This window comes from Hemicordylus capensis, chromosome 1 (genome assembly GCF_027244095.1).
Source record: "Hemicordylus capensis ecotype Gifberg chromosome 1, rHemCap1.1.pri, whole genome shotgun sequence".
In the NCBI taxonomy this organism is placed as follows: Eukaryota; Metazoa; Chordata; class Lepidosauria; order Squamata; family Cordylidae; genus Hemicordylus; species Hemicordylus capensis.
Window position 1 is genome coordinate 401069097 of NC_069657.1, and position 15044 is coordinate 401084140.

The following is a 15044-nucleotide window of genomic DNA, read 5'->3' on the forward strand; positions in this document are numbered from 1 at the left end:
AAACATTGCCTCCCACCCCCAACACTCTCAGACGTTCCAGAAGGATACTAAGCCGCCGAGAGATCCAAAAAGACCAACAGAGTTACACTTCCTCTGTTAATTCCAATTGGAGATCATCCATCAGGCCGACCAAGGCAGTCTCCACCCCATAGCCTGCCCCAAAACCAGTTTGAAATGAGTCTAGATAATTTATTTATTTAATTTATTTTTTATTTTATTTTATTTCTATACCGCCCTTCCAAAAATGGCTCAGGGCGGTTTACAAAGAGAAATGATAAATAAGATGGATCCCTGTCCCCAAAGGGCTCACAATCTAAAAGAAATGTAAGATAGACACCAGCAACAGTCACTGGAGGTACTGTGCTGTGGGTGGATAGGGCCAGTTACTCTCCCCCTGCTAAATTAAGAGAATCACCATGTTAAAAGGTGCCTCTTTGCCAAGTTAGCTGGCGTCCAACGTAATCAGTTTCCTCCAAGACCGCCTGGAGCTGAGAGGCCACCACTCTCTCAATTACCTTGCCCAACCATGGGAGATTGGAAACAGGCCTATAATTGCTCAACTCTGAGGGATCTAATGCAGGCTTCTTTAGAAGAGGCCTAATAATTGCCTTCTTAAGACAAGGAGGCATCCTGCCCTCCTTCAGAGAAGCATTTATGATTTCCACCAGGCTGCCTACAACAGCCTCCCTGCTAGAATGAACAAGCCATGTTGGACAAGGGTCAAGAGAACAAGTGATAGGCCTCATCGCCTCACGCAGATTGTCCACATCCTAAGGAGTCACAAACTGAAACTGATCCAGTTGATCAGTATGAACTCCTGAGCTGCCCCGGACAATTTGGTCCTGAAATGAACATTGAAGTCCCCGCAACCAAGTCTGCAAGCTCAGTAAGGGATTCCGTTGGGCAGTGGGATGACCAACAGAAGTTCCAATCTATCCCTGGTCCCCAAACTTAAGTACACAATTTAGTGCAATCTATATATAAAATTGGTCTATAAGGAGATACCACTCTAATGGGATGACTAGTAAAAAGGAGATAAAGCATAGTTAAATATATAAGTTCATATCTAACTATAAGTTAAAAGCAACTAATATAGTAAAAGTATTTTTTAAAGCATTTTAAAATAAATTGGTCAGTAGTTAAACCATGGGTTATGGGCTGGCAGTCAGGGTCCAACAACCTTTGCATGCTGCCACATGACCGTAAATAAACATGATGATGCATGCTGCCACACAGAACTTAGCAATTTTGTATGTGATGGTTTGCTTTTCATTTGAGAGCAGCATCTTACTGTAGACTTGACTGGTACGGCCGGGGTAGTTGCGAAGTAGAGGAAGTATGAGCTTCTCCTGGCTATCTTTATAAAATGGGCAAGATAAGAGTACATGTTCAGTGGCTTCCACCTCCCTGGAGGCACAGGGGCAAAGCCTTTCTGTAAATGGGATCTTCCTGCATTTCCCTTCCAAAACAGTGGATGGAAGGGCATGACAGCGGGCAAGGGTGAACGCCCTTCTGTGACTTGGTATTTCCAGCTGGGTCAAATATGTAGGGGGGCGGGTACCATGGCCTGATATCCAGGGACCATACTTAGATCCTCCTTGCATTCCATATCCAGGATCCTCTGTTTGATGGCCATTTCCCCCTTGTCACTTCCCATAGCAAGGAGGTGAGATGGGAAGAAGTCCAACAGTGCCACCTTATTATTGAATGTCCGCTTCCATGAGGATTGGAAATTGTTCTGCAGTATTAATGGGGCCAGGCCCTTTGGGCAAAGAGCTAATTTGAGCTAGTGATTGAGAGCAGTCATCCACACTTTAGTCTCAACTTTTATCATGTCGATTAGGGGTGTGCAATTCGGGTTTTCGGGTGATTCGGCTCGGACCCGAGCCGAATCACCCCTGTTCTGTTTTGTGCCCGAATCTGGGTCACCCGAATCACTCTTGATTCAGTTCGGATTCGGATTTAATCCGAATCCGAATCCAAATCGATTCGGGGGGTAAAAAGGGGCCCAGGGGCAAAATTTTGGGGTGGGGTGGTAGTGCCCAATGGGTAGAGTCTACCACCCCAATTTCAGGGGGATTGGGCAAAATCCTGATTTTTGGTGAATTTTTAAAGTTTTAGTGACTTTGGGGCAGTTTGGGGGCATAGCATGGGATTTGGGCAAAAGGAGTGGGGTGGGGTGGTAGTGCCTAATGGGTGCAGGCTACCACCCCAATTTCAGGGGGATTGGGTAAAGGGCTGATTTTTGGTAAATTTCTGAAATTTTCATGTCTTTGGGGCAGATTGGGGCATATTGGGGCAGAAAGTGGGGCCTGGGGCAGAATAGTGGGGTGGGGTGGTAGTGCCTCATGGGTTCAGGCTACCACCCCAATTTCAGGGGGTTTGGACAAAGGGGTGATTTTTTGAGAATTTTTGAAGTTTTGGTGACTTTGGGGGCAGAAAGTGGATCTGCCCCAAAATAGTGGGGTGGGGTGGTAGTGCCTCATGGGTGGAGGCTACCACCACAATTTCAGGGGGATTGGGCAGAGGGCTGATTTTTTGAGAATTTTTGAAGTTTGGGTGTCTTTGGGGCAGATTGGGGGCAGAAAGTGGATCTGCCCCAAAGGAGTGGGCTGGGCTGGTAGATAGTGCCTAATGGCTGGAGGCTACCACCCATGCCCAATTTAAGAGTGATTGGGCAGAGGGGGGAATTTTGGTGAATTTATTTTTATGAGGTTTGTCTTCATAAGGTGAAGTGTGCTAAATTGATTACTTCCTCATATTATTCATAGTAAAGGAAAGTGTGAAAAAGTGAAAGTGGGGTCATGAGAGTTGTTTAATTGAAAAAAATCTCATTTGCTATGATAGAATGAGAATTCACACCTCATCTAAGGTGTGAATTCTCATTCTATCATAGCAAATGAGATTTTTTTCAATTAAACAGCTCTCATGACCCCACTTTCACTTTTTCACACTTTCCTTTACTATGAATAATATGAGGAAGTAATCAATTTAGCACACTTCACCTTATGAAGACAAACCTCATAAAAATAAATTCACCAAAATTCACCCCCTGCCCAATCACTCTTAAATTGGGCATGGGTGGTAGCCTCCACCCATTAGACACTATCTACCAGCCCACCCCACTCCTTTGGGGCAGATCCACTTTCTGCCCCCAATCTGCCCCAAAGACACCCAAACTTCAAAAATTCTCAAAAAATCAGCCCTCTGCCCAATCCCCCTGAAATTGTGGTGGTAGCCTCCACCCATGAGGCACTACCACCCCACCCCACTATTTTGGGGCAGATCCACTTTCTGCCCCCAAACTGCCCCAAAGTCACTAAAACTTCAAAAATTCTCAAAAAATCACCCCTTTGTCCAAACCCCCTGAAATTGGGGTGGTAGCCTCCACCCATGAGGCACTACCACGCCACCCCACTATTCTGCCCCAGGCCCCACTTTTTGCCCCAATATGCCCCAATCTGCCCCAAAGACATGAAAATTTCAGAAATTTACCAAAAATCAGCCCTTTGCCCAATCCCCCTGAAATTGGGGTGGTTGCCTGCACCCATTATGCACTACCACCCCACCCCATTCCTTTTGCCCAGATCCCATGCTATGCCCCTGAACTGCCCCAAAGTCACTAAAACTTTAAAAAATCGCCAAAAATCAGCCATGAACCGAATCACCCGAATTTTTTGGGTCCGAAATTCGGGTGATTCGGCTCGTGCCTGAAAAATATCGGGGGACATCGGGGGTGATTCGGTTCAGCCCCGAATCACCCAAAATTGTTCATTTCGGGCACAGATCGTTCTGTGCCCGAAATTTTTTGCACATCCCTAATGCTGATTTCCAGACACAGAGTGGCATTGGAGTTACAGCTAGGCACTTGTAAGGCCGCTCTTAGAAATTTAGATTGGTCACACCCCAGTAGACTAAAGTTAGGGGGGGTCCTAAAGTTAGGGGGCACCATAGAGTAATTGTGCCAATGGCTTGGCTTCAAATAGTCTGAGTGCTGTTGGTACATATTGGCCATCTCTAGTTCAAAGGAACCTCAAGATGGCAGCGGAGCTCCTCTGTGCCGCTAGGGCAATATGTTCACAGAGGGCCCTTCTTGCACCAGAGGCCTGGTGGACCACCCTCAGATATGTAAAACAGGCAACCTGTTCAATTCTGTGGCTATCGATCCTCCAGCAGCGGATCATTGGTCTTCTGGCGAAGGCCACGATCTTAGATTTTTGGTAGTTTATTACAAGTTGTTCATCTTTGCAATACTGTGAAAAATCTGCCTGCACCCTTCTGAGGACTATAGGGGTCCTCGAAATTGAACAGAAGTGGAACTAGGATACAGCCCTGTTTGACTCCCTTCTGGGTCAGTACAGGTTTCGTGAGGTGTCCTTGAGGGCTACATCTCACTCTGAGTGTTGTATCAGTGTGGAGGGTGTGGATCAGAAAAAGCAGACGTCTATTGTAGATTCAGGCTTTTACCATAGTTTAACTCGAGAGATAGAGTCAAATGCGGCCTTGAAGTCTATGAAGGCAGTGTACAGGGGTGAAGAACTCTTCATCTTAGAGGAACCCTTAGAGGAATATTTTTCAATGAGATGTTGGAGCACCAGGCACTGGTCAGTTGTAGATCTCCCTTCCCCAAAACCTGCTTGTTCATCTGCCAGCATTTCTTCTTGTTCTAGCCAGTCCTTGAAATTCCCATGTATGTTTCTGGCATACAGCTTGCTGATGGTATCGAGTAGGCTAATGGGCCTATAACTGGCAGGGTCATCCCTTTGTCCCTTTTAGAATATGGGGATGATGATTGCCAACCCTCAGTCCCTGGGAATGTGACCCTGATCATCAATATGCGTAAATAACATGCCAGAACTGGGCATTGAGCTTAATGATTATCTTTAGGCTAGTTCACATGAACATAAGCTGTGTAGGACAAGTGTGCTACCTGGCTTTGGGATCTGTGTGTACTCTTAATTTTTTATTGTGTGCAAATAAAGATCTAGGTAGGAAGAGTGATCATGTGGAAGCCAAATGCTGGGTGGGAGGTCTTTTCCTCCTACCTCATTAAACAGCTGGGTACAGCTGCTAGGTAGGACAGCACCATCCTACCCAGTAAAGGCTTCCACACAATCACTTCTGCCTCCTCCTATCTAGGTTTTTACTTGCACACAATGAAAAATTGGCAGTGCACACAACTCTCAAAGCTGTTTATGGTCATGTGAATGAGCCTTTTGTGGTTTCCACCTGGATGGCTCATAGGTCACATTTTTGTATATAAAATAATATTTATATTATATTTATGTCCTATTATCCAAACTACAGAAATAGTTGGGAATTTTTTTTTTTAATGTGGCTGTTCTCATATAGTGCAGTGCTTTGGGGAAAATGTGAGGACATTGAGACATCACAAACAACCTCACTTAAAGCCTGACCATGCAACATCCCCGATTCTTGGGAGCACACTCTTCCCACCCCCATGCTGGTGGGAGCATCTGCTTCTGATCTAAGTAATAATAAACCAAGTTCAGATGTGACATTAAAGCCATGGCAACACACTAGCATACCCCCAACTGGGAGGCTACAGCAAGCCTCCAGGCCTCTGGGGTCTCCCTAGAATGCCCTTTGCACTTGTGCATGGCATCCTGGGATTTCTGGGGTGGCGTGTGGCCCCTGATCCCTACTGCCCCACCAGCTCCATGATGGAGCCTGTAGTCATGTGGGCAGCCAATCCAGCTGCCCAGGGACAGCTCTCTGCTTGTGTGTGGGGAGAGCGGGCTAAGGCCGCTCTTCTGCCAAGCCTGGTTAGGATCCACACATTGATCATGTGTAGAGCCTCAATGTATTGCTGCTTGCAAAAAGCCTGAGCTACAACTATAGCCCAGGCCTTTTTAAAGTTTCTGAGGCCCGGGGGCAGAATATTCATTTAATCCCCCCACCATTTCTTCTGTCTGGCTGATAATGCTACATATTCAATAGTAGCTTCCATAGGTGGGAACCATATGTGCATCAGATATTATTTCTTCTCAGCCTCCAAATTAAGGCTTCCAATGGGGCTAATGGGAATTCGCTCCTGAGGCTAATTGCAGCTTTAAAGGAGTGGCATTTTAGTTGGGACCATGGCATGAGGGGGATGGGTTAAATACCTCCTCCCTATGTGCCATCATCCTATGCAGGCTGCCCCATAGCTGCTATTCACATTGTGGGGGGATGTAGTTTGGAGGCCCAAACTATGCATTTCATATAACACCCTTTGCTGTTGCTTTGCCCTAATCTTCCAAAACATTGTTTCTACAGTTCACACTTCTGTCCCCTCCCTTTAGCTGGAGCGGGGGTGAGATGGGACACCTTTCCCAGACTCGGATGGCTTTTTCATTCCAAGCATTCCAGAAGAGTTCTGTGTCAATTCTCTCACATAAACGAAACATCAGCCAAGCATTCTGGACCTAAAGGCATCTGAGTTATTGCATTTCATTTTGTTTTGACTAGTGGTTAGCCACCTTGTGAAATTTCCTCTGCAGCAGCCTGTGCCCCTCAAAAATCTATGTCCCTGACCACAGGCAGCTGCAATGGGAAGAGATGATCACTCCCTCTTGCACAACAGCAAATCCCGGTGCTCTGGAAGGTTAGTCTGGAAGCTGGACAGTATTCTTAAAGATGGGATATCATAGAATGAATGAATGAATGAATCAGTTAGTTAGATTGATTGATTAATTAATTAATACAGCAGTAAAAAAGGAATAGATGACCAGCCATAACAGAACAAAAATCCCTCAATCACAGTTCTTGCTTAGCTGCATGTTCAGCACAAATTGTCTGTCTGACTGCAGCAAAGCAAACTTCTGCTTTGTTCCATGGAAGGGATAGTAGACATAAAAGATTGTGCTGCAGAAATCTGGAGACTGGCTGGCACAGCGCAGACACAGTAAAAAGGCCCTGAGTTAGCTTTTTGAAATTCACTGTTAATACTCTCTTGTAGCCGCTCTTAAGTGATATGTCTCAGCCAGGGAAGTTTACAGCACATTTGCACAAGATGGTACAGTTCAAGGTACAAACATTTTACAGAGAAGAATCACATCATTTGCGCCTGAAATGTAGCCTGCTTTGTTATGAGATATGGCTGTTTAGATGCAAACATTTGGAGCTTTGCTTTAAAGCTTCATTGCAAAGATAACCCCATGACGGTACCAGCTTAACAGTAGCACCGAAGGGAAAACCTTGAATAACTCTGCTGGTGTTATTAACCTTGACAAGGAAGCTTTCAAAGGTGACATGTTTGGGATTGGGGCAACTTTTCATTAAACAGATTCAGAAGCAAAGGGATTTTAAAAATGAAAAGGCCGCTTTCGGAATCAACGCAAAGTCAAACATGGCAGCATTTTCCAATAATAATAATAATGCTAATAATCTCACATATCTCTTAAATGCAGAGTGTTCACTTGCATGGGGAAGGACTGCAAGACAGAATGTGCTTCTTTATTGATAATGCCGGCACAGCCGAGGCAATTGTAGTTAATAACAAGACAGTGCTGGCCAGTTTCCAACAAAACCCTTCTGGGAGACGGAGTTCATCGGCTTTATAGATGCAAGAAACGGCTTTTGCAGATGGAAATGTGTGTCAGATTTGTTAATTGCTTTTGCACTGGTGCAAAAACAACAACTATTCCAACAAACCAAAAACAGAGCTGTGTTTGTCTCTGATCATTTACAGAAATTTTTTTGTGACGGAAGTAGGGGTCAACGTGGCTGTTTCAGCATGGGGTGTGAACTGCTTGAAACATGAGCAGGCTGTTTGACAGGAGAACTAATTCCTCAGTCATGCAAATCAGAAGATGCATTTAGTATGCGGACATTGATTTTCTCTGCAAGCAGTTTCTGAAACGGATGTCGGCAAAGCCAGGAGAACAGAAAGAATATAGAAGTAACATCTCTCAGGAATTAGGAGCAGTGCAGAATTGTACTAAGGATAACATTAGTGGTTTAAGGGAGGGCTAAACTACTAGTTACTTTAATCCTGTTAAGCAACAGGCTTAAAACAGGAAGTAAACAGGAAGTGCTTCATTTTGTTCAAAAGCAGCCTGCGAGCAAATCTGACTCTTCTCAGATTGTGTCTCATGCCGCAGGTAGCCACTTTGGGCACAATCAACAGCTCTGGTGATTTTTCAGCAGGAAAATTATGCACTGGGAAAATATTAACCCCCTTCACCAAGCACCATGGTCCCAATCTGAAAAATAGAAGTCTTTGCCTGGTGCTATTACAGTGGGCATCAGGCAAGCCTCCCTGGGGCAGCATTCCACAAATGGGGCACCACCACTGAGAAAGCTATCTCCGCCCAATCTTCACCCACCTCACCTTATGTAGTGGGGCACCAGGAAGAGGGCCTCCAAAGATGATCTCAGTCTACAAGGAGGATATATTAGATTTTTTTTGGGGGGGGGAATAAACAGTGTTCGGGGTTCTTAAAAGTGAAGGGCTCTGCCTTGAGGCACATACCCACACTGTATGTGGGCTAAAACATCAGAAAATATCGACATTTATTATTTATTTATTTACATTTATATCCTGCTTTTCCTCTGAGGAGCTCAGAGCAGTGTACATAGTTATGTTTATGTTTATCCTCACAACAACCCTGTTAGGTAGGTTAGACTGAGAGATACATGACTGGCCCAGAGTCACCCAGTGAGTTGCATGGCTGAATGGGGATTCAAATTTGGGCCTTCCCGGTCTTAGTCCAACACTCTAACCACTACACTATGCTGGCTCGCATATATCTGTTTGTTTATGTTGTTTTTAGGTTCCCTTTAACAGGTTTCTCAAGGCGGTTTACAAGTTAAAGCATAAAACTATCACAACGGTATTAAAAGGAGTGGCTGATGTGACACACAACGTACCACCTCCACAATGGTCCCTCCCCCTGGCTGAGGCTGCTGCAGACTCCAAAGGCAGGTGTAGACCATCTGCTTTGCATTCAGAAGGTCCCACATTCACTCCCTGGCATTTCTAGGTAGGGCTGTGAATATGGCCACCTCCTAGCCTTGTGCTGGGGGTGGCGATTTGCCTCACCTTCATATTTGGGAGGCATGAGGTTATTTTGATTGGCTAAGCCCTGGGAGGGGTGTGGTTTGAGTGGCTGTTGAGCCAACACTCTCCTCCCAGGCTCAGTCTTCATTTGGGTGGGCTCTCCCCCTTTTTCCTGGGGATAGAGGGGGCTTCGCTGATCACTTTTTTTGGGGGGGGGGACAGGTAGGAATTTTTTGTTTCCCACTTTATTGGCCTGTGGTGGAAGGGTTTTTTTTTTGTTTGTTTGTTTTGTTTTTGTTTTTGCCTACCTTGTTCTGTTTTCCTTCTCTAGTTAGCCTAGTTAGATCCCAGCGAGCAGGTGCAGTGTGTGTTTGGTTCAGAAATAGTGGGGTTCTCATCAATGAACATCCTTATGCTAGTTAATGCAGGTGAGTAATTCATAGATCCTTAAAGGCTCTGAAGCTCAGGCACTATGATTTATACTCTTATCTGCTTCAGGACTTCACATACTTCAAAGGCTGCAAAGCTTGGGGGGTGAAGTCCATAAAAGGCTTCTGATCCTTAGGAATTGGTGAATATAAGTAGGAATCAGCATTGTGCTGAGTCCAGGCTCTGAGCCAGGGTGTGTTGCCTAAAGCTCGGGAAAGGACAGTTTGTCTGACTACCAGCCTAGGTTAGGTTCACACTGCATTGGGGTGGAATCATTTCAAAATCCACTTCTCTAATTTATTTAATAAAGTTGTGCCGTTTCTCCTAATTCAGTGTTTGGTGTTTTTATTAGTGTTGTGCTTTGCTTGAGGGTGCAAAGACCCTTCCTGAAACCTTGGAGAAACTACTTCTAGTCAGTGTAGACAACAGAGAGCTAGAGGGACGAATGGTCTGACTCAGAATAAGGCAGCTTCCCATGTTCCTATGAAGCTGTGTTTCTGAAGGTCTCTCTATTGTTGTGAATGGGCAAACCTCCAGAAACAACAGTAGCTTCTGCAACTGTTGCTTCAAAAGTCTGCAGTAGTCTTAGGGCAGTCCATTATGAAGGTGATAGCTGTGCATCACATCAGCCACTCTTCAAAACAGCAGTGCAATTAAAACATCAGAAGTCCTGGGAGAATACAAAGTTATTTGGTACTGAAGGGAGAGCAGTGCAGGTGCCTGGTATATCTCTCCAGGGAGGGAGTTCCAAAAATGAGACACCACGACCAAAATGGCCCTTTCTGTGGTTACCACCCACCTCACCTTGGATGTTGACACAGTCAGTCTCATCTGGAGAGGGGCCAAGTAGAAGGGATTCTTCTAAAACACATTACTTTATCCATAGGTGCTTTATCAGTGTTTATCAATTCAGTCTGTTCTCACCTGCTGCTCCACAGAAGGACGGCAAAAATTAATGAAGTTCTTTCAAGATCTGATCAAAAAGCAGAGGCAACAATTTTAATGGAACATGTTTTTAGAAAATGTATATTTCTTCTTATTTGTCCTGTATTTGTTCTTTGTTTAGAAGATGGGCTTCTACTCCATGGGAAATAAACATACATACCAGGCTGTGACTTACTGATACATTAGCCAAGCAGACGTAAAATGAAACCAGGGCTCTTGGAGGACATCAAAGCAGCTGCAAAAGCAACACAAGCCACCCTACCAGCAAAATGCGGGGGTGACTAGCTTTGGTGCATAATGCATGAGAGGAAACATGAGCAGGAGGTGGCCAGGCAAGCTGTGAAAATAATTTCCAGAGAAGCAGATGCAGCTGTTCTTGTTGTAGATCTCAAGCACAATGATTCATGTGTTTATAATGTTTGATTTGTCACTCTCTTTCTCTCCCGACCTGCAACACCAGGACCTGCAAGGAATAGTTGGCTCTGCCCCCTTCAAAGGACAGTCCCCTCCAGGGTAAGGATATGTTTGCCTCCCTAAGAAAGAGAATGTTAATGTTTGAAGGCAGAACTCCCAAATGCAAATCTACTAACATGCTTCCAAAGAATAGTTTCCAAATCAGTTTCTGCTCTCCATGGTCCTGAAATTCTTCAATCTGGACTGAACATAATTACTTGTCCAAATTGGCTGTGATACCATTATAAGTGCAGTAAGGCCAAGCTACACAGTACATTAAACACATAGTTGGGCCCTGCATTTTTTTTTAAAACAGCCATGGAAGGACATGAATGCTGTATTCTAATCTGAATAAAAATCATGTCCTCTAAGCTGCTACTAGCCCTGGCAGGAAAGCTTTTATTGGTAACAATGAGACCTTCCCTTCTGAGGATTATAGCAGTTTGGTGGGGGCATTTTCGTTTGGACCATGGAATGAGGGGAAACAGTAAAATATTGCCTCCCTGTTTTCTGTGTTCCAATCCTAAAGGTGGGGGAGAACTCACCATTAATAGCATAGCTGTTATTTAAGTTGTTAAAAAACAACAACACTGGGCCAACTTACTGATTTAATTTTGTGCCTAATTGGCCCTATTTTTTATTTTTTTATCTTAGGGAGAAGAACATATAAATGTATATAACTCGCAACTAAAGAGTTACCTGTTTGTTTAACATATTTATTTTTCTTTATGTTTATGAAAGGACTTGTTCTCCAGGTAATGCATCCCACATGTAAACCTTTTTTGGATGACTATGTCTTGCCTGTCTACCTCATTGGCCCCCCAAGGCAGTTTCCCATGGAAGATCATGGTAAAATCCAAGCACATCAATCATTGACAGAATAATTATCACTAGCTGGTGCAGAGCATCTGCCCCTCTAATTTGCCACAGACATTTTATCTCCCCACCCTTCACCCACCCACAGCTGGCATTTATTTTCCCTGCGGGCCAGCCAGCCAGCCACCCGGCTGTCCACCCTCCCGCTGTCCACCTCAGCCCACCAGCCTGCCACCGGCTCCCACCCACCGGCCATCCGGGCTGTCACCTCCCACTGTTGACCTCCTCTTCTTGCCCTCTGCTGCTTCCTGCCTCTGGCCACTGTGCTTCTTCCTGCAGCTGTTCCTCCCACCAGCCGCCATGTTCCTCCCACCTGCTGCCTCCCAGTGGCCTGCCAGCCCGCTGCCTCCTCCAGCCTGCCGGTGACTGCCATTGCTATTTTCTTCCCCATCGCTATCCTGGCAGCTGCTTGCAAACTCTCGCGAGAGCTGCCACACATGAGATTAGCCATGGGTATGTCTTAGCGAATTATATATAAAGAGACTTATGTAATCTTTACTAAGCAAATAAAATCATTTTAATTTGCAGCTAATAACCAATAGTATTGGGGCCACACCAACATGCCTCATGAAGGTGCCCCCCAAATGTGGCACCACTACAGATATGATCCTGTCCCTGATCAACATTCACATAACTTCTAATGTCTGGGAGACCTGGACTTCTGATGATGACCTTAAGAAATGGGCAGGTTTATATGGGAATTAGAACTGCTCCACATATCCACATAGATTAAGTGTGCACTCTGATTTATAGCTGAAGTCATCGTATGCATGTATTCCAGCATTTTCACCATGAGACAGAGAGCTGTGAATGGCCTCAGTTTCCTAGTATATGAAATGCATGTGTGAAGCTTCTTCATACATGGAAGTGTGGAACATGAATATGTGCATGAAATTGCTCTTAGCAGAGGATTGGGGTGGTGTATGTGTGCATGTGTATGCTACGGTAACTAACAAAAAATCCATCATAGGAAAAATCTGAATTTTCCATCATAGGAGAGATCTGGGTAGGGTCTTTGTATCTAGTTGTTGCCTCTTTCCAGTGCTGACTTCATTCAGTTATTTTTCTAGGTTTGCTTCAGTGAGCTTATTCTGGAACAAATAATTTCCTAGCACTGGCGTTTCATGTTATACTGACACATTCTTAATTCTTATGCAGTTATACGTTCTAACCCTTTTTTGATAAAGCTGCTGCCTTGCCAATGTGTTCATATTTGCTTCTTCATCTTTCCTTGCTGAGTTTCATGGAACCATGTTGGATTTTTAATGAAACCTAATTCAGATAACAAGGTTTGGAGAATGATAGTTCTAAGGGATTCATGTCTTATGTACTAACATAGCACTTGGAGGAAAGAGATTAGCTGTAGTGCATTCCTGAACACCCATCTGTCCAGAATTCAGTTTATGACTACAATAGTAGTTGCAGCTGGCTTGTGTCTTAGCTGCTTTCTTCCTGATGTGATGATGCTCCTCCACAAAGAACAATGTATACTAGGATCTAGACACTAGACAAGAGAAGCCCTACCCAGGCTTGGGCAGCCCTACCTGGATAGGGCTGCTCATGTGAATTGCCAGGATCTAGGTCAATCCCAGTGCTACATCTGGGAGCACCAGCAGGAGAGAGGGCATGCACATACCACTTGCCTGTGGGCTCCCCAGAGGCATCTGGTGGGCCACTGTGTGAAACAGGATGCTGGACTGGGTCGGCCTTGTGCCTAATCCAGCAGGGCTATTCTTATATTCTTATCCCTGGATAGCCTGGGAATTTCCCTCCGGCTTTTACCTAGGTCCAGGGTCATGTGTATGCTTAGGATGAACTGAGTAGACACAGAGCTAGGCACCTAGAGCACCCGGCATGAGGGGAAATCTTACGTGCACCATGCTCCCGGACTCCAGAGATGCACCATGCTCCCGGACTCCAGAGATGCTCCCGGGCTCACAGCAGTGTGGATCAGGTGGGCACGTAAGCAGCACACCAAACAGAAGACAAATAATCATCTGGGGGAAAGGTAGGTTCGCCCTCCCTGACCTAGTACTGGTCATGCGAATGACCTTAATATGTTTCAAGCAATGCAATACACTACCAGTAAAATGGACAATTTTCTACGGGAGGCATTAAGATGCCTGCATTTCAAAAATATATAGTGTGGCTTTTCTAAGGAAGGGAACTGTGTAATACTTCTCTTCCCCCCTCCCCCGCAGCTGAAACTTTTTTTTTTTTTAAGAAAAGGCATTCTATGGAACTGAGACAGTATTACAAAGGTCTCTCTTGACAGTCTTATGAGTCTCATTTCATCATTTCATGGTGATTGTGGGGGTGGGAAGGACTTTAGTTAGGTTCATGCTTATTATCCTTAATTGGTGGGTGGATGAATTCATATTATGTTCCTGACTTAGCTGCCATTTGGCATGGAACTTCCTGCATCCCAACCATCTTGGTTTCAGGTGTGGTGGTGGTGGTCACTTGCTCAGATGACTGTAGAACTGTGTTGAAATGCCCTCTTCATTCTTGCCACTTTTAAAATCTGCAACAGAAATGGGATGGTGATTTTGACAGGAATGGGGGCCCCTGTGCAAATTTGAGGAGGGTGGACTGCTTACCAAGGGTAGTGGTGATCTTGCTTTCTTAAAATTATAAAAAGCTCTTCAGAGAAGCAGGCAGCAGCACTGCCCAAATTCCTAGTGGAGAAAGGAAAGGACATGTAATGCAATGTAATGTGTCATTCCTCAGTGCATATCAAGAAGGAAAATGGTGCCAGGGGGAAACAGGCAGCACATCAGCTGTTATTACTCCAACTTTTCCAAAAAACAAACAAAAACAAAAAACAAAAAAAAAGGAGACTGTCACTGCTCTTGGTAAGTCCACTGTCTTTTCAAACTTCCCTGCAGCTTTCATCTCCTCAAATAAAAGCTGCAGGGGTTCTGAACCCCTGTTGACGCCACTAGTAACTCAAAAATACCAGTGAATTGCTGGGTTCAAAGACTTTGGTTGCTGACTTACTTTAAATGGGGACTAGACAAATTCATGGAAGATAGTTCTAATCAAGAGCCATTAGTTATGATAGCTATGCAGAACCACCACAATCAGAGGCAGAATATCTCTGAGCATCAGGTTCTTAGGAGCATCACTGGAGAGGTTGTGCTTTCATGCTCTGCTTGTGGGGTTCCCAAAGCCATCTGATTGTCCACTGTGAGACCCAGAATGCTGAAACTGATGGATCGTTGGCCTTATCTAGCAAGAGTCTGTTATGTCCCTAATTCAGCTCACTGGTCTCCAGATGATGGTCTCCAGATGCTGCTGCCCCTAACTTAAAGGGCAATACAGTATGAAGTAGCAA

General features: G+C 44.8%; 1 long non-coding RNA gene across 3 annotated transcripts in view; it reads right to left on the reverse strand.

The window, feature by feature from the left end:
* Positions 1 to 8430: 8430 nt before the first annotated feature.
* The window catches only part of LOC128349343 (uncharacterized), a 57487-nt gene continuing 50873 nt past the window's right edge, over positions 8431 to 15044 (reverse strand). For all 3 annotated transcript variants that reach the window (XR_008318768.1, XR_008318769.1, XR_008318759.1), the window contains exon 4: positions 8431 to 14385. This is a non-coding gene — a long non-coding RNA (uncharacterized LOC128349343). The remainder of the gene's footprint in view (positions 14386 to 15044) is intronic.